General features: G+C 32.9%; 1 protein-coding gene across 14 annotated transcripts in view; it reads left to right on the top strand.

Annotated features, from left to right (window-relative positions):
* Positions 1-22,679, top strand: part of Anks1b (ankyrin repeat and sterile alpha motif domain containing 1B) — a 1,133,346-nt gene that overhangs the window by 357,967 nt on the left and 752,700 nt on the right. The window lies entirely within an intron of this gene.

Genomic DNA, 22,679 nt, shown 5'->3' with positions numbered 1-22,679 from the left:
CAACAAATGTTGCTGGGAAAACTGGATATCTGCCTACAGAAAACTGATACTAGATTCATGTTTGCCACCCTGTACAAGTATAAACTCAAAGTGGATTAAGGACCTGAATATTATACCCGAAACCTTGAAGCTCATAAAGGAAAAAGCAGGGAATACACTTTCAGCAATAGGCATGGGTAAGGACTTCCTCAGTAGAACACAAGCAGCTCAGCAACCAAGAGAAAGGATCGAAAAATGGGACTACATGATATTAAAAAGCTTCTGTACAACAAAAGAAATGGTCTCTAAATTGAAGAGGTCACCTACAGAATGGGAGAAAATATTTTCTAGCTATACATCAGACAAGGAACTGATAACCAGTATATACAAGGGGCTCAAAAAACTAACCCCTCCTAAATCAATGACCCAAAAAAGAAATGGGCCTCTGAACTGAACAGAACTTTTTGAGAGGAAGAAATCCAAATGGCTAGAAAACACATGAAAAAATGCTCACCATCCCTGGCCATAAAGTAAATGCAAATCAAAACCATACTAAGATTCCACTTCACTCCTGTTAGAATAGCTATCATCAAAATACCATCAACATCAGTGTTGACAAGGATGCAGTGGAAAAAGGAACCCTCATACACTGCTGGTGAGAATATAAGCTAGTACAACCACTTTGGAAAACAGTATTGAGCCTCCTTAAAAAAGTAGAAATAGATCTGCCATATGATCCAGCAATACCACTTCTAGGGATATACCTAAGGAATGTGAGCTTACAACACAGGCACCTGCACCCCCATGTTTATTGCAGCACTATTCACAATAGACAAGTTATGGAAACAGCCAAGATGCCCCACTACTGACGAATGGATTTTAAAAATGTGGTACTTATACACATTTGGTACTTAGCCACCAAAGAATGAAATTTTGTTCATCGCAGATAAATGGATGGAATTGGAGAATATCATCTTAAGTTAGCCAGACTCAGAAGGCCAAAAGACACATGTTATTGTAGACCTAAAACAAATGCAGCAGGATAATGTGACATGGGTCACACTAAGGGGAGGCTGCACAAGGAAGGAATAGGGCCAGGGAAGGAAACAAAAAACTTTGAATGAGGTTGATGTGCTCACTGTATAGGAATGAATATAGAAATTTTGAACTGGCCAGGGCCACCATGGGAAACAGACTAGGGAGGAGTGAAGAGGACTGGAAGAGGTGAATCAGTTGGAATTGTAATACACATATGCATGGGAACAACACGAGGAAACGCCTTGTGTAGCTACCTTTATCTCAAACTAGCAAAACCTTCATGTTTCTCATTTTATCTTTTTTATTTTTTCTTCTACAAAATCAGAGAACAGGATGAGGTCTGGTTGGCACCGGTGGGAGGGGGGAGGTGGCAGGTAAAGGGGTAGGAGGACGAATATGGTGCAAACATTGTATACGTATGTATGTAAATGAAAAAATGATACCTGTTGAAACTGTTCCAGGAATCATGGGAGGGGAGATGGGGGAGAAAGGGGTGGAGGGGAATTCAAGTATGATATACTTGATACATTGTAAGAACCTTTGTAAATGCTATAATGTACCCACACCCAGCACAATAATAACAAAAAAGGAAAAAATTATGACTTGATGCATACCATGACATAAAGACCTTAAGCTGCTTGGCTTGACTATAGCAATGTTAATCTATTAAAATGAATTGATAGGTAATAATATTGATAGTGCTTTAATGGCAGGAATTATATATTATGACATTTTTCAATATGTACCACCAGGCAGATGCCTGGAACATCGTTACTCATTTATGGAATGCAGACTACAATTAAAATGTAATTGTAATGATTGTAATGAAAAAGACAGACAATTCTAAGTATTGGCAAGGTGTGGCGAAATTAGAATTCTCATCCATTGTTGGCAGAAGTGTAAAATTGCACAGTCACTTTGATAAAACAGTTCGTGGTGTCTTACAAAGTTAAACATAAATTTACCATATTGCCCAGCAATTCCATCCGAGGTAATCTATTCAGGAGGAATGAGCCCATGCCTCCTTTGCTCATTATTATCCTTTCATGTTCTCTTTCCCCTACTCTAATCCCCACAGTGTAGATACTTCTTTACTTCTCCTTTTTTTCCTGTCCTAAGGTCAAAGCAGAACAGACAAATAAAAGATCTGCCTGTATAGCTCCACAAGGATGAAGAGTATTGGCATTTTTATATGTAGGATTAACTGATTTGGTAATACACATTTTATTTATGAGTAAGTTGGTAATTTTCAGAAAACATCTAATGAACAATTTTGTGCTAGACACATTTTGTCTAGCACATTTTGTCTAGACACATTTTGTCTAGCACAAAATTGTTCATTGTGCTAAAGATATGAGACATCTTTTGGTCTCACAATTATGGAATCATAGAATTTTTATACCTGAAACATACCCTAAATATTAAAATTACACGAAATAAGTTATAAAGTATTAGGTTGAATAATGTCCACTTTCCTCCTTGCTGAATGTGACCTTATTTGGAAACTGGATATTTGCAAAAGTAGTTATTTAAGATGAAGACATATTAGAATAGGGTGAATACTAAATTAGTATGAGTTGAGTCCTTATGCCAAGAGGAGTGGATGCAGGCACACACAGGAAAAGGGCCCTATGATAATAGAGGCAAAGCTTGGGATCGTGTAGCGTCACGCTCAGAAACATTAAGCTTTGCTGATGTCACTGGAAGTTAGAAGAATGGAAGGAACCTTTTGTAGAACATTTAGAGGGACTGTCGCCCTGCTGAAACCTTAATTTCCAACTCTTCACCTTCAGAACTGTGGGACAATAAACCACCCAATTTATGGCGCTTTGCTATGGTAGTGCTAGGATTCTAATACATGTACAGTATTGAAAATAAAATAGATGTGTTTTTAACATCAAAGAATCTATTAATGATTTGATTGGCAAAGATACTTCTGGCTCTAAAATTATTAAATAACTGGCCTTGGAGCCCAGAAATTCAAGTGTCACAAATGTCATACATCTTTTTTTAAAGTCATAAAGTCAAATAATCATACCATGTTGAATGTGGACACAAAAACTGAGGCTGTAATTTAGGAAGTTGGTAAGAAAGTTCTGTATGATTCATTTAGTGGTAGAATTGACAGTTAGATGTTATAAACTTTAACACCATAAAAGATATATACCATATATGTATTCTGACTTAAATTTTATTAAAGACATTAAAAGATTTATATAGATTTTTTTCAATCCAGTAGATTTACTTGCAACTTTTTCCTTTAAAATGAGTTGATATGTGAGATCATACAATTAAAGAAAAGACCTTGGACTGCTTAAGCTAGATAACAGCAGTGTTAGTATGTCAAGTTGAAGCTAGTTAGTTTTACATTTTCTAAAATTAATTGATACATAATAATGTTGATAGGATTTCCTGTTTTGTGCATTTCAGCATTTAAAATGAAACATTAATCTTAGTTTTACTTGTGAAAATTCATAAAATACACAGACAATTGAAACAATTCGTATCATTTTCCACACAATTTTCTAATAATACAAGAGTAGATTCTTGTTAGTTTGTCAAATTAGTTGTGTCTATTGCATAAGGGTACAAAGTAGTAAGATGCTCTCAGCAGTGTGTCCCATGTGGCTAATGAGTAATGTTTCCAGCTCTGGGGCCTCTTAAAGTATTTCTAATCAAACCAAATATTACAAAGAATCAATTTTAAGTTTATAAAGTTCTTTAGTTTTGGTCCTCATTTAATTACCATATGATCATATAAGGTCTTTTTTTTTTCATTGTTATGTTACTTGCCCAAGTGTTAGAGCTATTATTTGTGCCTATGTCTGCCCCATTGCCCATGCTTATTCAAGGAATACATAGGTTAATAAATGTCATTCTAGTTTAAGTAGCATTTGTAAAACAATCAATACTTAAACTTGTTTTTTCACCATAATATAAAAAAGTCACTTTTAGATCATGTTCCCTGAGACATGACAATTACATACGGTAAATAGTTTTCTGTTATCCACACATAAATACCACCAATAAAATTGTTTATAAGGCCTGAACCTAAACAGCATGTGCCTTCTATCAACTCTACAGTTTCAAATAAGTGAATTGTAAGGATGAGTTTGATAACTATGTAAAATGAATGTGATAATCACATAGTCTTTATGCTCATTCAATTTGTGTAATAACTTTATTATCCTCTTATGTTCTAGAAAATAGGATTTTTATTTTGAAACTTTTTACCCAATATATGTACAATAAAAATATCTGCATGTAAAAAAGAATAATATATTGTTTTACATATGTTGGATTGGACTTTAAGGCTTGTTTTAAATCAGCAGACCTTATGTAAAGAGGTCTACCCTCTCAGCAAGTTTTAAGTCTACAACACAGTATTGTTTATAGGCACAGTGTTGTACAGAAGATCTCTAGAGCTTATTCATCTTGCATAGCTGAAAATTTACATGACTGATTGAGTAGCAACTCCCTGTTTCCCTCTCTCCCAAGCCTCTAGAAACTACCATTTTACCTTCTGTTTCTTTGAGTTTGACTTGTTTGAATTCTACTGTTAAGTGAAATCATGCAATATTTTGTCCTTTTCTGGCTGGCTTATTTCACTTTATTTAATGTCTGTTCATCCATGTTGTTACATATTGTAGGATTTCCTTCTTTTAAAAGGCTGAATATTATTCCACTGTGTGTATATATATATATGCATCACATTTTAAGATGAATTCATTCATTTATTGATAGATATTTAGGTTGTTTCTACATCTTAGATATTATTACTAATATTGCAGGGAACATGAGTATACAAATATATTCTCTTGGACAAATACCTCAAATGAGATTTCTAGATATATGTTAGTTCTGTTTTTCAATTTTCTGAGGAACCACCATACTGGCTGTGCCATTTCATGTTCCCACTAATAGTGTACAGGTGTTCCAATTTCTCCACATACTTTCAATAATTTTATCTGTAGCGTCATAGCTAACTAAGCATGTCAACAGTGACTTCATGATCATTGATTCATTTAAGCTTTATAACAACCCTGTGAGGCAGATAAATGTTGCCATTTTACATATGAGGAAAATAAAATTCATAGGGTTTGAACAACTGCCCAAAGTCACAAATTTCCAGTGATAGAGCATAGACTACAGCATTTAATTTTGTGGTCTGTACTGAAGTTCTGTGAAGATGAAGATAAATGGCACTCATCACACCATCTGGGTATGAGTACAAATGATGATGTGTATATAGGAGCTTTTCTTTTACTATGGAGGAAATGCCAAGGAAGGCAGTTTCCTTATAAAATGTAAATTCCTATGGACTCTAAATGATATTGCCACATTCTAATCCTATTGATGAATTTCTTAAAGTGTCCTTTAAGCAAGATATGCATTTTGCTTCATGTAACTGATGAAACTAAATGTAAAAGTTGCCTACTACTAGTTTAGCAACTCATGTTTTATAACTACTTCTTGAATGCTTGAATTGCTTAACTGAAAGATCATTTGTTGAAGTCAATCATTCATTTCTTTTATTAATATTCTAGTATTTGCATGAGAAGAATCCTTAAGTATTTTAAGAGTAAATTATTTAGGTAGTATAATATTTATTACAGAGAACATTGGTTCCTTTGTGATACCTACCTATTTCATTAATGAGATAATTTTAAGTATTTTTATATAAATTATCTTTTTGGACTTCTGAACTTAAAACACTTTTCAATAAGGAACTAATATTTTGAATCACAAAGTTCTAGCTGTAGCTATCTATTCTTGGTCTCTGACAGCCAAAATCAATGTTTTCTTTGATTGTAGTAATGCCACTTGGCATCATGAAGCCATTTATAGTCTACCATCCTTTTTCTTATCTTTCTTGTCTTCTTCAGAGCATTCTCTAGATACTCTATATTATAAAAGATCAACTGCAATTTTGGGCCAAGAATAAAAATAAAATGAGTTTTACTATTTTTCATTTCCAGTCTCCACTCAGACATCCAATCTCTACTCAGACATTATGAGTTGTGGGATAGATAGCAGAATAAAATACTTTTACCACTAGTAGTGACTTAATGGTTGGTTTCCTTCCACTTGGAGATTTGTTATGACAGGACCATACACTTCCTTCTGTAGTACTTTGGAAAGGAACTGCACTTTTGTTCTGTGGATGTATTTCATGTTCTCATACTTGCAGCTGTCAAAGAATATTTCAAACACTTTAGTTCAAGATGGTTCTAATTTTCCTAACATGAACAGAACTAAAATCCAAATATGGAAAAATGTTGTTCATTGTAATAAAGTCACCATTATCTTAGAATGAACAGAGTGCCAGCCTTAAAGTATAATAACTACTTATTCACAGAGGTGCTTTGAATATATGAACACATTTTTTGTCCATTTGAGTATTAGTTTAAATAACTATGCATGATAATTTCTTTGTTTATGAAATATCATCATAGAAGCCAATAGATTACCTTAAAGATAATTTAAAATTTTAGACTGTCAGTAATAAAGGAAAAATTATATAATAGCCCAGAGTATAGTTTTAGGTGTGAGCGTCAGTATTCTATTTGTGTAGTAGAGTGTTGACTAGAGCTTAGGTGTTGTGACCTCAGCTCACTGTGCCTTTCTTCATGAGATCCCCAGTGAAATGTGTACCCCCTGCAGATATGATCCTGGAATTGTTAAATGGAGAATTACTATTGAGAAAACAGTGTTAAAGGGGATTTATGACCTTAGAAATGACTGAAGTAACACCCTAAATGTTTTGAAGTAGGATATTATTTCTGGTCATTTGAGAGCTCTTCACACCATAGTTTTTACTCCTAGAAGCTACTTGTTATTGGATTTATGAATAATTTTAAGAACTTTGTTGCAGTATGAAAGGAATGTTCATCAAAACACATTTTATTGACAAGACTAATTATTTTGACCAACAAAGAGTGTATGAAAATAATACTTGTAATGAGCCTGAAAACTGTAGTCATGGTTACTTTAATCACCAAGATATTTTTCCTCTTCTCTTTATACTGGAAAGAAATCAAAACATCTATCTCTGAGGTTTTAGGGTAATAAATAGCATTAATTTTATTCTAATTCAACTGTAGATATTTTTATCAGATGAGATTTCCTTAACAAAGATATCTAAAAGGAAATTTCATAATTCTCATTCATTCCTCTGGAACTACCTCTGTAAGGTAATGGAACAATAATTAGTCATCATATAATAAGACCAGAATTATAGGCTTTAGGAGTCCAATTACTGTTTATTCCCATATGAAAATTATCTAAACAGCTTTTGAATACATATTGGATACACACCACTCTGTTAGTGCTATAGAAGGTATAAAATAAAGCAAATAAAAATTATAATGTACCTGCAAGGATTTAAAAATCTAGGAGAAAACACAGATATTTCTATAGCAGAATGTTGAATTTGAGATAGTTTTTTTCCTAAATTGTATATTAAATAAGTGACTAGAGTAAGAAAATAAACACATAGAATTAGTGTGCGCTTCAAGATTTTAAATCTAATTTCTAAATCTGTTTTATTCAGAATATAATTTCTCTACTTACCACAAAAAATAAACCTTCATTGAAGAAAATTTGACAAAGATATTGCCTATAAACCTTTTCTTACCCAAAGATGACCATTGTTTGCTTCTGTGAATTCACTGGATACTTTTTCTTTTACCTGGAGCCATTTTCTACCTGGCACAATATTCCCAACCCTCTTCACTTGGCCAATTCTTAGGCATTCTTCAGGTCTTATTTTAAGTGGCACTGGATCTTAAACAAAGTTTTCATGTCCCCTGCCTGTGTGCCCCCATTTAGTTTCTGGGCTTCATCTGTATTCAGGAACAATTACAATACTGTATTTTGTGGTAGACATGATTTGAGGGAGATGATATCATAACCAATGCAATCTCTTCATTAGTTCATAGTACTGAACAAATTGTTGAAAATTCAATATTCTAATCTAGAAATATCTTGTATTTCCTTCTAGATTTTTAAATCTGTTAGACAAATTATAATATTTTATTTTATATCTCCTTCTCCTAAATCACTGCCATTGTGCTGTGCACCAATATGCATCATGGCATTTGCAATTAAGATGGAAACAGAAAATAAGCAAATCATGTTAATTTTTCCTTTTTTCTCTTTTTTGGTGGTACTGGAGTTTGAACTCAGGGCTTCACAATTGCTAGGCAGATGCTCTACCTCTGAGGCACTCGGCCAGCCCAATAAGCAAATCGTGAAGGTATAAATACGATTTTTGTTTTAATTACTTGTTAAATGTAATTTCCTCCTAAGATCATCCTGGTCCATCCATAGAGTAAAGACCAGGTCTGTTTTGGCTGGAGAAGTTAGATAAATAAATGTGTGTGTTTGTGTGCTTCAAATGAATAAGCACTGAAGAAATGAACAAAACATGATCATTTATGTGCATTCTCTCATATTAACTCATATATATAAGCTGACTTATTTTCATATATACTCAAAAATTGGAATATTTTTGCAAATACACTATAATTTTTCTACAGCATTGTATTTGAATATATTCCTATGTGAGTAAATGTTTTAATGGTTGCATAACACTTCATTATTAGCATGAATATAAGGATTATTTAACTACCTGCTATTGAGATTCATTGTTACATTTCCATATATACATATATTGCACCCAGGTTTGGTTCTTTTGGAGACAGATAACTCAGTGCCACACATTTAATAAGGCCATTTCCATGAGTTTGGTCTTGAAATCATTCTTTGCTGAATATTTGCATAAATCTGTACCTTTGACTTCATTTATTCAGAAAATTAAATCACTTGACAGTTAACTGTATTTTAAAAAAGGTTTTGTATAGATTGCCAAGTTGGTTTTCAAAAAGGTTCATTAAAGGATACTTTTAGGTTTTTAAACAAGCTTATGACCTAATGGAAGGAGGCTGGCAGAATACGGGCACCAAGAAGTAGCAGCGATTAAAGAGACAATAAGTGCACATGTTATGTGTGGAGCCTGAACGGATGGAGTTGAAAATCTTGGGGAAAGAAAAGGCTATGTCAAAGAATTTCAAATTTTTAAAAATAGGTAGCCGAAAACTATTGTAGGTTCTGTTTCTGGAGTCAAACACATCTTGAGTCAAATTAGTAACTTGGTAACTGTAAACATTTGTTTTCTAGCTATTCATTTTTAGCTCTGCTCTACTTAGATCTCTCTCTGAACCCATTCTAACTCACTACCTGACTGGTACTATTTTGGACACAACATTCCTTTACAAAGTGTTTGAAATGCCTCTAGTTTGTGCCAGGGATAATAAGAATAAGGAATAAACCTCATTGCCCAAAGAGTCCCCCATCCATGTTTTTTTTCTTTTTTTGTGCAGGAGTTTGAAATCAAAGTCTCTTACTTGCTAGACAGGCACTCAACCACTGGAACCATGCCACCAGCCCATTTTACTTTAGGTTTTTTTTTTTTTCAAATATAGTCTTTCTTTTCTTCCCTGGCCTTCCTGGACAGTGATCCTTTATGCTTTCTGTTTAGCTGTGGTGACAGGTACATACCACTGTGCCTAGCTTTTTTTTTTTTTTTAATTGAGTTGGAGGATCTCACAAACTTTTTGCCCAGACTGGCCTGCAACCTTGATCCTCCCCAATCTCTGCCTTCTGATAGCTAGGATTGTAGGCATGAGCTACTATGCCCAGCTTGACTTTTCTAATTTTATCTGATACGCTATTTGATAAAACAGGGAAATGCAAGAAATTGTAACTTAGGAGAAAATGGAAAATATGTTGGTTTAATATTTACTATATGCCATTTCTGTTAGGTTCTTATTAGTTGCAGTATTTAAGAGTTTATCATGGCACTAACTCAAGGTGAATTGAGAGTGTAGACAGCCTGGTAACTGGCTATATATTCTGTTTTACCTCCAGCTAACTAACTACTTAATTAGAGTATGACATGTTTCACTAGCAAAGTTCTAAAAATCCAATAAAACTTGTAATTTTTCTGGAAAAACTCAAAATGTAATTTTTACTGATAGGTGGCCTGAAGATCTTTATGCATAAAAGATGAAATTTTTTCTCTAAACACAGATTTCTAGCAGTACTCTATTAATCATCATTGACTTTCTCTCCAAGTCAGAAATCCTTTAGAAAGAAGAGAGAAAATGGATTTTTTTCCTCTGTAGAATATAGATGAATCTTTGATATAAACTGTGTGAAGTTATATTGAATAACCATGCAGTGTATTAATTCTAGGAGTGCTTAGCTTGGAGCATTTTTATGTGCACTGTAATTTGTCTTTGAGACTTAGTAGATTTCTACTGTTCTTTTCCTACTTCCAAAATCAAAACCTTCAGATGTTTGTTCTTTTGTATTAACTTTACATTGTTTCATTGTGTTTATCCTTAATATTTGAAGACTGCACAATAGAAATGTTAGATATTACATTAGACTATCCAACCCAGTGTACCTAAAACAAATAGGCTGAATTATTCAGTTCTAATAGCTCTCTCTTCCTCTGCCATCTGTAGCAGTTTTTTTTTTTCTCTTTTCATTTTTGGTTCTTATTTCTTTACTGAATGACTACTCTTTATCTTTTCAGTACCTAAATGTTGATATTCATCACAATTCTATCCCATAGATTCAACTCTTTTCTACCTAGATCTTTTGTCTGAGATAAAGGTCCTGTTTGAAATTACTTATGATGTAAAAATCTTGGTCTGGATATTCTAGAAGGGCCTTATAGGTTCAAATGTGAAAATTCTGGTAAGAAATTGTCTTAAAGTACTACCAGTCAGTGTCAAGAAGCTAGAACACAGCATTTTCTGCAATTTTCTATTTTCATTGACACTTTTCTAATTTAAGAATCATTTTCTCTTCACTTAGGTCACAAGTGAATTTAGGAAAGACTTTATTAAATATATAGTTTTATTCATTAAAATAAAACACCATATAAAGAAGTCAGAGATGACATTTTTCATTTTAGGGGCTAATAATAAGCCATTTAAAAATCACTCCATAATCACTTGAAACTTCCTAGGCTTCATAATTCCCTCAGTTTCAATGTGATTTATGTACATTTAATTTACTGTTTTGTAGACAATATTCATAAGTGGCTTCTTCAGTGCATGATCTATGTCAAATTCTGATATTATCAGCTGTGATTTTGACTTCCACTCTTTCACCACCTTAGTGTCAATGTGATCTTAGTGAAATAAACATTAAGTATTTTGGAAGCGTCCTTTGTATATGTGCCAGCAATCTTTTTATAAGACAAGATGAATGAGATCTTATATTGATGCAAAAATTTCCTTAATCTGTTTTACCATTTACTTTGTTCCATTTGTAGCTCCCACTCTAATTATTATCAATAGCAGCTACTTAGAGTACAATCAGAATCCTCTTCGTAGCAAAAGGATATATTTTCAATATATATGCTTCAATATTCTGAAATTTCACATAAAGGGAATTTGAAGTTGGGGATGTATCATTGTATTTTTCATATGGTTTTGCCCATGACTATAAAATTGAGGCAGTGACACTCTTCTGGATACATTATTAGATGCCTAATTTACTCCTCTACTCTTTCTGTGTTTTTCTTCTCTGCTTGTCTTTTTACATTGTTATTTCTGGCAGGTGCACATTTTCTAAAGTGAATACTTGTGGAAAAATAAGGGCTCTGGATTCTTTAAGAGCAGAATGATGCACTTCATTTAATTTTTTTCAGAGGAAGTGTTCTCAAGAGGTCAGCCCAATGTTGGGAGGCAAATTCTTAATGAGCATGTTAATTTAGGGAAGCAGATGTGTGAAGAAATATTGCATGAAGAGATGGCATTAATAATGCATACCTGAATCTACACACCTGTGTTTGCTTTCCTCAACTAAAATTGAAATCCTTGGTATCCTACAATGGTTTTGTTGTTTATCCTACTGCAAGGAATATAGTATTTAAAATATAGGCTTTTCATAACTATTCGTTTGATCTATGATCTAACTTACCTGGAAGTTTTATAAATGCCACATATAAAGAAATAACTTGGAGTTAACTGAAAAAAATTCCACCTGGATTCATCCTTGCTTTTTATATAAATTTTTAATATAATTTTATAACTCACTTCACAGTCATTTTACTTAAGTCATTTATTAATATAATGATTATGGCAGAAGAAAGAACTTATCACAAGTAGTGTTAGTCATTTCTTGGAAATAAAAGAAACTAAGTGGAGTGTGCTTGAAATCAATACTATTTATTAATTTATAGCCACTGTATTATTATGCACAATACCTAGTACACTGATAGTCTTAAATGTTTAAAATTAATTATGGAAAGTCTGCATACTTTCCCAAAGTAGGTTTTCTTTGGGGGGAAGAAATGATAGATATACTTGCATTTAAATTTATGTTTCTTTAAGTTTTTCATTGCTGACTTAGATACCAGGAATAATCAGTTTTGTCATTTCTCTCTTGCAATGCTAAACACTCAAGGACCAACCAACAAAACAAAATGTAATCATTTTGGTTGCAGTGATTAATTTTGGTGATCCCATGGTAATAGGATATATATTCAACAAAAATATTATTGTATAATCTCGTGGGGTAGACTTGTATGGATTTTGTCTCCTCCACCATCTTTAAATCTTGAAACACTTGGTCTCTATTTTATTGTCACTCGGCCACTATTTTGACAAAGCACTTTAGATAAATTCTTGAAAAGTTTCATGTATGTCAAATAATATTTTAAATGTACTATAGGGAGCCTAAGATTCTGGCAAAATATATTGTGAACTGTTTTGTGAAATCTAGCCATTGTTACTTTTCTGAAAATAAATACCAAATATTTATTTTAGTGACTGACACTTTCATTTCTGTATTGACATGTAATTTATATGTCATGAAATTCATCAATTATAGTTACACAATTCGATGAGGCTTGACAAATATATTTCTCAAAATATACAGCATTCTTATCTTCTGAATAAAAATCCCTGTGTACCTTTGTAATCAATCCCTTCCTTACCCTGACTCAAAGCAGTTTTTGTTTTTTTTGTTTTTTTTTTTTGTCGTGTTCCATGGCATTTTTATGTCAAAAATGGAATATAAATGACCAAAAATTAAAAAGGAAATTGTCTATACAACATGAAAAGATCACTATAATCTTATCTTAGAACTCCTGTGGACAATATAAAAGTATTAATATATTAATGTTAAGTGGAAAAAGATAGTAATGGAGTAACGAGTGGTTTTATTTTCTTCCTCCTCTTCCTCCTCCTCAAAGCAGTTTTTGATCTTTTGATTTATATATTATTAGAATCATATAATATGCATTGTTTTGTGCCTTGGATTCATCCATGTATCATAATATTTTGAAATTCATATAAATATTTGTGATGTGTTCTGTGTATTGATGAGTAGCATTACATTTTATGGATATAGCAAAATCTGTTTTTAGATTGATCTGATGACCAATCTGGCTATTATGAAAAAGTTGATTTGAACACTTCAGTACAAGTCTTTGTGTGAACAAATATTTTCAGTTCTTTGGATCAACATGTGGCATTGCTGAATCTTATGATAAATGTACATTGAACTTTATAAGATAACATTAAGTTGTTTCCCCAAATGGCTATATCATTTTGCATTTCCTCAGGAAGGTATGAGAGATCCAGTTTCTTCACATCCTTTCTTTTTTTGTTGTTTTTTTTTCTTTTTCTTTTATTATTCATATGTGCATACAAGGCTTGGTTCATTTCTCCCCCCTGCCCCCACCCCCTCCCTTATCACCCACTCCGCCCCCTCCCCCTCCCCCCCCTCAATACCTAGCAGAAACTATTTTACCCTTATTTCTAATTATGTTGTAGAGAGAGTATAAGCAATAACAGGAAGGGACAAGGGTTTTTGCTGGTTGAGATAAGGATAGCTATACAGGGCATTGACTCACATTGATTTCCTGTGTGTGGGTGTTACCTTCTAGGTTAATTCTTTTTGATCTAACCTTTTCTCTAGTACCTGTTCCCCTTTTCCTATTGGCCTCAATTGCTTTTAAGGTATCTGCTTTAGTTTCTCTGCGTTAAGGGCAACAAATGCTAGTTTTTTAGGTGTCTTACCTATCCTCACCCCTCCCTTGTGTGCTCTCGCTTTTATCATGTGCTCATAGTCTAATCCCATTGTCGTGTTTGCCCTTGATCTAATGTCCACATATGAGGGAGAACATACGATTTTTGGTCTTTTGGGCCAGGCTAACCTCACTCAGAAGGATGTTCTCCAATTCCATCCATTTACCAGTGAATGATAACATTTCGTTCTTCTTCATGGCTGCATAAAATTCCACTGTTCACATCCTTTCTATGACTTGGTAATGTGCAGCTTCTCATTTTTGGCTATTCTGATGGGTTTGTCATGGTATGCTACTTGCATCTCCCTAATGATTAATGATGTTAAGAATCTTTCCTTGTGCTTATTTTTCATTTTTATATATTCTTGGGTAAATGTTCATTTCAATCTTTTTGACTATGCTTTTTAAATTATTCATATAATTATAGAAATAAATGGTTTCTCTGCATGATTTCCATACATACATATATCATGTTTTGTTTGAATATACACTCCTAAACCCCCTTCCCCTTACTCCCTTTCCTCTATTAGTTCTCCTTTGACTTTCAAGTTGCCATCATAATTTTATTTTTTTAGATTCCACATATGGGATAAAACATGGGATATGTGTCTTTCTGCGTTTGGATTATTTCGCTTAACATTATGATGTCCAATTCTATTCTGATAGGCACCTGGCTGATTCTGTAACTTGGTTAACTATTCTCTTAAAATCAGGCAGTTTGTTTTTTTATTCATTTATGAGAATTCTTTATATTTTAGATACAAATGTTTTACTAAGTGCATTTTTGCAAATGTTTAAACCAAGCTTATGGTTTCACTTTTCATTTTTGTAATGTCTTTTGAAGATCAAGTGTCTTTCATTTTGATGACTTTCATATTATCGATTTTTTTCATATATAGTTTGTCTATGACCTTACTTATGTTAAGCTTGCAGTTCTCTTTTTGAGAACTGTCTATTAAATTTATCCATTTGTTGATTGGATTATTCTTTTGTTGTTTAGTTTTTGTGCTCCTTGTATATTCTGAATATTAATCCTCTGTCCAATGAATAACTTGCAAAGATTTTTTTTTCTGAGGAGGGGATAAAGGGGGATGATGCAGAAGGTGGATTCAAATATGATATAGTTGATATATTATAAGAACTTTTGTAAATGTCACAATGTACCCCCATCCAGCACAACAATAAAAAAAAAAGAAACACAAAAAAAGATTTTTCCCCTGTTTTCAAGTTGTCTCTTCATGTGGTAATTATTTCCTTTGCTGTGCAGAAGTTTTTTAATTTGATGAAATTCATTTGTCAATTCCTGCTTTCATATCCTGAGCAACTGGAGTCCTATTCATAAAGTTGTTGCTTATGCCTTTATCTTCAAGTGTTTTCCCCTAGTAGTTTCAAAGTTTTATGTATTAAGATCTTTGATCCATTTTTGGATTGATTGTACAGGGTGAGAGATAGGGATCTAGTTTTAGTTTTCTGCATGTTTCTACATTTGTTGAAGAGGCTATCTTTTCTCCAGTGTATGCTTTGGTATTTTTGTTGAAAATCAGGTGGCTGTAGCTATGTGAGCTTATTTTTGAAACTTTGATTCCATTGAGATGTATGTCTTAGTTGTGCCAGTACCATGCTGTTTGTGTTACTATGAATTGAAGTCAGGTATTTTGATAACTCCAGCTTTGCTATTTTTGCACAGAATTGCTTTGGCTATACCTTTGTCCTTCCATATAAATTTTAGGGTGGGTTTTTCTATCAGTGAAGAATGGCATTGGGATTTTGATGGGGATTGCATTGAATCTATAAATTTCTTTCAGTAGGGCAGCCATTTTCAAAATATTAATTCTGTTGATCCATTAACATAAGAGGTCTTTCCACTATTAAGTGTCTTCTTTAATTTCTTTCTTTAAAGTTTTATAGTTTTTACTGTAGAGGTCTTTCACTATCTCAGTTAAGTTTATTACTAGGTATTTTATTTTTGGAGACTTTGTGAATGTGATTGTTTTTCTGGTTTCTTTCTCATTCTGTTCATTCTTGGTATACAGAAAAGCTGCTAATTTTGAATGTTGATTTTGTATGCTGCTACTTTGATGAAAGTGTTTATCATATATAAGAGCTTTTGGCAGAGTCTTTAGGGTGTTTTAAGTATAGTATCATGTCATCTGTAAGTAGGGGCAATTTGATTTCTTCCTTTCCTATTTGTATCACTTTTACTTCTTTCTCTTGCCTTATTGCTCTGGCTAGGAATTAAGTACTATTTTGAATAAGAGTAGAAACAGTGAATACCCTTGCCTCACTTTTTTACTTTAGAGGAATGATTTCAGTCTTTCCCCATTTACTATAATATTGACTATAGGTTTATCATATATGGTCCTTATTATGTTGAGGTACATCTTTTTTATTCCTAGTTTCTTCAGAGCTTTTATCATGAAGAGATATTGAATTTTGTCAAAGTTATTTTCTGCATCTACTGAGATGATAATGTGATTTTTGTCCTTTATTCTGTCTATATGTTGTATTACCTTTGTTGATTTTGGTATGTTGAAGCATGCTTGCATACCTGGAATGAAACCAACTTGATCATGGTGTTTGATCTTTTTAATGTATTATTATTGAATTCAGTTTTGAAGTATTTTATTGAGTCTTTTTTTTTTTTTTGGCAATGCAGAAGTTTAAACTCAATGTTTCATACTTGCTAGGCAGATGCTCTACTGCTTGAGCCACACCTCCAGACCTTTTGGGTCTGGTTATTTCTGAGATGGGGCCTCACTTTTTTGCTTGAGCTGGCCTAGACCACCATCCTCCTATTTTATGCTTCTGACAGTAGCTGGGATGATGGGCACATGTCACCATGCCCAACTTTTTTCCATTGAGAAGGAGGTCTTTCGAAGTTTTTTGCCTAGTTGACCTGGATTTTTGATTCTCCAAATCTTAGCCTCCATGTAATGGGGAATGGCAGGCACATACCACTGTGCCCAGCTATTGACTGAGATGGGGCCTCGTGAACTATTTTTTTTTTTTTTTTGCCTAGGGTGGCCTTGAATGACAATCTGGCCAATCTTAGCCTCCCAAGTAGGTAGGATTACAGGCTTGAGCCACCACACCTGGCTTTTATTGAAAATTTTTGTATGCATGTTTATCAAGGAAACTGGTCTATAATTTTCTTTTTTGTTATATCCATACTGAGCTTTTGTATCAGGGTAATACTGGCTTCATAGAATGAGTTTTGTAGTATTTCTTTCCTTTCTAGTTCATGGAATAGTCTGAAGAGAATTGGTATTAGTTCTTCCTTAAAGGTCTGGTAAAATTTGGCAGTAATTCATCCAGTCCTGGGCTCTTTTTTTTTGGAGATTCTATTAGTGTTTCAGTCTTACTCTGAGAGGCTGATAACCTCTTGGGCCAATTTAGGCCATCTGTGTGTTGAAATTATACACTTCTAGATTTTCCAGTTTTTTAGAATATATGTTTTTCAAAGTATTCCCTAGTGATCCTATGAATTTTATTGATATTTGTTGTGATATCCCTTTTCAGCTGTAATTTTATTAATTTGGGTATTCACCCACTTTCTTTTGGTAGGCTTGTCTAAAGTTTTGTCAATTTTGTTTACTTTTCAAAGAACCAGGCTTTTTTTTTTTGATTGGTTCTTTGTATTGTTTTTTTAGTCTCAATTTCATTAATGTTTGTCCTGATCTTTATTATTTCTTTCCAGGTTTGGTCTATTCTTAGTTTTCTAAGAACTTGAGGTATATCATTAGGTTATTAATTTAAGATCTCTCTGATCTTTTAATGTAGACATTCATAGCTATAAACTATCCTCTTAGCACTACCTTCACTGTGTCCCAAAGATTCTTGTAGGTTGCGTTTTCATTTTTACTTAATTTCCTCCCTTATTTCTTTGGTGACCCATTGATCAACAGTATATTGTTCAGTTTCTCTGTGTTTGAATATTTCTGTAGTTTCTTTACTGTTGATTACTAGTTTTAGTCTGTTGTAGCCTGATGAAATACAGAAAGTTATTTCAATTTTTGTGTATTTGTTAAGACTTGCTTTATGTCCTAAAATATGATGTATTTTGGAGGAAGTTCTGTGGGCTGGTGAGAAGAATGTATATTTTGTAGTTATTGTGTGGAATATTCTGTACATGTTTATTAACTCCACTTGATCTGTAGTGCTGTTTAATTCTCAGATTCCTTTGAGACAAATGTTGATTTTTTTTGCCTGGATGATACATCTATTTATGAAAGTAGAGTATTTAAGTTGTCCACTATTATTATGTGGTGGCCTATCTGTGCTTTTGTGTCCAGTAGCATTTGTTTAATGAAATTGAGTGTGCTGACATTTGGTTCATATATGTTTATAATTGTTATAATTATTATCTCCTCTTGATGGATTGTTCCATTCATCAATATGAAGTGACCTTCTTTAACTCTTCTGCTTAATTAAAATGTACTGAATCCATAGGACAATTGAAAAGAATTGAGAACTTGTAAATATTGAATTTTCTGATCCATGAACACACTATATCTCTCCTTTAGTTTGAGCAATGTTCTAGAGCTAAGCTTATCATTAGTATGTTATATTTTTGAATACTATTATAAATGGCTTTATTAATTTTAATTTCTAATTGTTTATTGATAGTATCTAGAAATATATTTGATTGTGTATATTGACCAACATTGTATGTTGCAAACTTGCTATAGTCACTTATTAGTTTCAGTAGTTTTTCTGGTGATTCTGTAGAATTTTCTATGCAGGTGATAATGTTATCATAGATAAAGATAATTTTATTACTTTCTAATCAGTATGACTTTTGTCTATCATTATTGTCTTACTGTACTGGCTAGGACATCCAGTACAATGGTGACTAGAAGTTTTGAGAGTGGACATCCTTGCTTTATACAAGTCTTAGGAGAAAACATTCAGTGATTTACCACTGTGATATTAGTAGTAATATTTTCACAAGTATCCTTTATCAGGTTGAAGAAGTTAACCTCTTCCTGAATTGCTATGAGTTTTTAATTGTGAGTACATGTTAAATTTTGTCAACTGCTTTTTTTACATTTACTGAAATGATTATAGGGTTTTAAAAAAGTCTTAGTTTTCTTTTAATATAAAGAGTTTAATTTTTTAAAACTTTCTTCTTCTTCTTCTTCTTTCTTCTTTCTTCTTGTTCCTCCTCCTCCTCTTCTTCCTCCTCTTCCTCCTTCTTCTTCAGTATGGGAATTGAACCCTGGGCCTTGCACATTCTAGGCAAGCACTCCAACCATAGCTATATCCCTAATCCATTTAATTTTTTATTTTGAGACAGGGTTGAGAAATATAATTGATTGATTTCAAATAGTTACCCAACTTTGGCTTGCCAAGGATGAACTTTACTTAGTTGTTTCTGGGATTCATTTGTTAATACTTGCTTTTTATATAGTCATGAGGGAGATTGCTTTCACTAATGACTTCAAATTTTGGTGTATTAACACTTGCTTTTACACATTTTTAAGAGGGGTTCACAGCAACATTTAGTCTACTGCTAATTTAGCCTCTTTACCAAGAGGTTTTATTATTGAAGATACTATCCAATTCCCTGGCAACAAATGTCATAGTTTAGTTTTCCCAGTAAACAGATTCTAAGGTGGAGATTTGTGATTAGGTTATGTATTGGGGACAACACAATAAGGGAGGGAAGACAGTACGGCTTGTCAAAAGGAAGTGAAAGGAAGAAGGTTGGACAGAAGGAGACACTATCACCAGAGAGAAAGAATTCCTATAAACTTATATGAAAGACTTCTAGCATTTTGGGGTAATAAGTGCTGTCTTGAAGAGTAAGCTGATGGCAGACTGTATCTCCTATAAATAGAAAATGAAAAACTGATGATGAAATAGAGAGGTTCTTAAAAATTGTTTTCCAGGAGTTAAGACCTTCTAAGGCAAGGTTGGGTTCCAGAAAATAGGAAGAAGTGTTGACCTCACTAGATGGACTATCCATCTATGGTAAAGAAGTGAAATTAGAATATATGCCTCTAAATAGCATAATAGTGGACAACATAACAATGTCTAAATTATTGTGAATTAAGATATGTAACACATTCAAAATATGCTGTAAGAATGAAAACATGATACATATTATATAGTTGATAAACTAATGTCTCAGCTCTATAGTTGCTGCTATTAAAAAGACACACAATTTCTAACATATAAAAATAATTAATTATATTGGTAATTATCTTAGAGTTTTGAACTTACTACCTGAATTTTACCAGGTAGTAGTAGGTTTGATGTTGCTTCAAAATTATATTGCAGTATAAAATTTTATTTACTGCCATAGGCTGAAGTAGTTTCCCTGTGAATAAACCAAAAGTACCTATCATACAACACTTAAAATTTTATTCACTGTGGTTAAAATTGAAATTTACAGAAATTCTAGACTGTAAGTGTTAAATGTTAACTTAATTATACATTGGGCAGTCTGGATTTGAAGTATAAAATTGCATAGATTATTTTGAACTATCAGGTTTCTTTAGAGCTAGGTTTGCAGATACCCCTGGACTGCCTGGCATAAAGTCAATCTCATGTTATTTCAGAAAGCTTCATGAAAATGTAGTATGGGAGACAGAAAACATATATTTGGAAACCTAAACTCTTATATAATACATAACATTTATTTTCAACTTTTAGAAAAAATTCTTGAAATGTTTTTCTGTTTCATTTCTTCTCAAGATTGTGTTAATATGATTGCTTACAATTATTTATGATTACATATTAGTATTGAAAATATAGAACTTGATTCTTAAGTCTAGCATATAATAATTATAAGGGGCCTTCATCTTATAGACATAGAAACTGAGAGCCAGAAAGGTAAAGTACTCAGGCTCTTAGAGCTGACTGGTGGCAAATCTAGTGCTAGAACCTATTTTTCTCGACTGTCATCTGATCCCATTTTATTTCACATCATATTTTCCTTAAACATGTCATGTTTCCCATAGGTCTGGGCTCAATATATATTTTATACATATTTGGATTTTATTGACCTGTTTGTTTATTTGGTGGTAGTCTAAAGAGCTAGATAAAATACTTTGAAAATTCAACCTTTAAAGACTGTTAGACCAGCTATGGTTTTTGCCCTTAGAATGTTCCAACCCATTCCTTTTGTTTCAGATGCATCAAACCCTTATTTATTTGAAGAATGCCTGTGTATAATAATGACCTGCCTATAGAAATCCCTTCAGGCAGGTCTATGATTATTGAAGTAATCAAGCCTTTTGAGAAAAATCATTTTCTGAACAATAATAATTCCCAAAGTGCTAGATGAATCATTTCAAATGGATGAGACCTTAAAGTTCAGAAAATCCTTCAAACATAAAAAAAATGAAGATAGGAAATATGTTTGTATAGTATATTTGGATTTCCTGATTGTCATATACTTAAAATAAATATTTGACAGTTTGATGGAAAGAATATCTGTCTACACAGCCAGAATCAGATACTACTTCCCATGGGCTTGACTTAACCATTAAACAAAGTTATTTTGCCTCAAATTTAAATCACTTAGGTGGCATTAGTTCTCTAGTCTTCAGGATGTTTTTGTAATGATTGAGGGGAAATGTGTGAATGTGTGATTTGGCTACATTTTAGCTTTTTTTTTTCAGTACTGGGATCTCACCTAGAGTCTGGAGCATGCTAGGCAACTGCTCTACCACTGAACTAAACCCAAACCCCACTGAATTTTACCAATAAGCTTTAGTAATTCACATACATTATTTTCAAAAAGATATTTAGAAAGTTGAGCTTTTAAAATTGGAATAATTTCTATTCCATTATAAAAAGTCTTCATAATCTAAAAGTCTACATAATATACAGAACAGCTGCATGCTATAATTTAACATGAAAAGTAAATCCCCTAAAATAAAAAAAAATTTGCTTTGAAATGCCTTACTCAGTTTGCTTTTAGAGAAATCTCAGTAACTTAAAAAGAATTATTTTGAGAACTATTTGGCAGATAACAAGTCCTATTTTGTCTGCCTTGGAAAACATGAATTAAAAAATATCTTATTGTATTTATTTGCTTAACATAAACAAGTCTGAATTTAAATGTATTCCTAAATCTACCTTAAAATCGAGTGAAACTTTCACCATACACATGCATGTACTTTAGTAAAGCATGTCACTATCCACTGTTTTATTATGGAAAACTTCTAACATACTCAGAAATAGGGACACTAGTGTAATAAACATCTGTTTTTTGTTTGGTGGTTTTTGTGTGTGTGCTGGGGATTGAACCCAGGGCATTATGCCTGCTAGGCAAGCGCTCAACCCGCTGAGTCACATCCCCAACCCAAACATAATAAATTTCTGTCTAGCAATTATCCAGCTTCCTCAGTAAACATTTTGCCAATATTTTTTTGTATATTCTCCCTTTTTTTCTAGAGTATTACAAAGGTACAGAATAATATTAATCGTTCTCAATATCATTGACTACACAGATCATATTAAAGTTTCCTCAGCTGTAAGACAAGCATTTTTCTAATGTAACAGGCTCAATCTTTGCACAAACTGGTGAGTAAAAGAT

The sequence above is a fragment of the Castor canadensis genome, chromosome 8 (genome assembly GCF_047511655.1).
Source record: "Castor canadensis chromosome 8, mCasCan1.hap1v2, whole genome shotgun sequence".
Lineage (NCBI taxonomy): Eukaryota > Metazoa > Chordata > Mammalia > Rodentia > Castoridae > Castor > Castor canadensis.
Note: the sequence above shows the minus strand (reverse complement) of the source record. Positions and strands in the feature narration are given on the sequence as shown.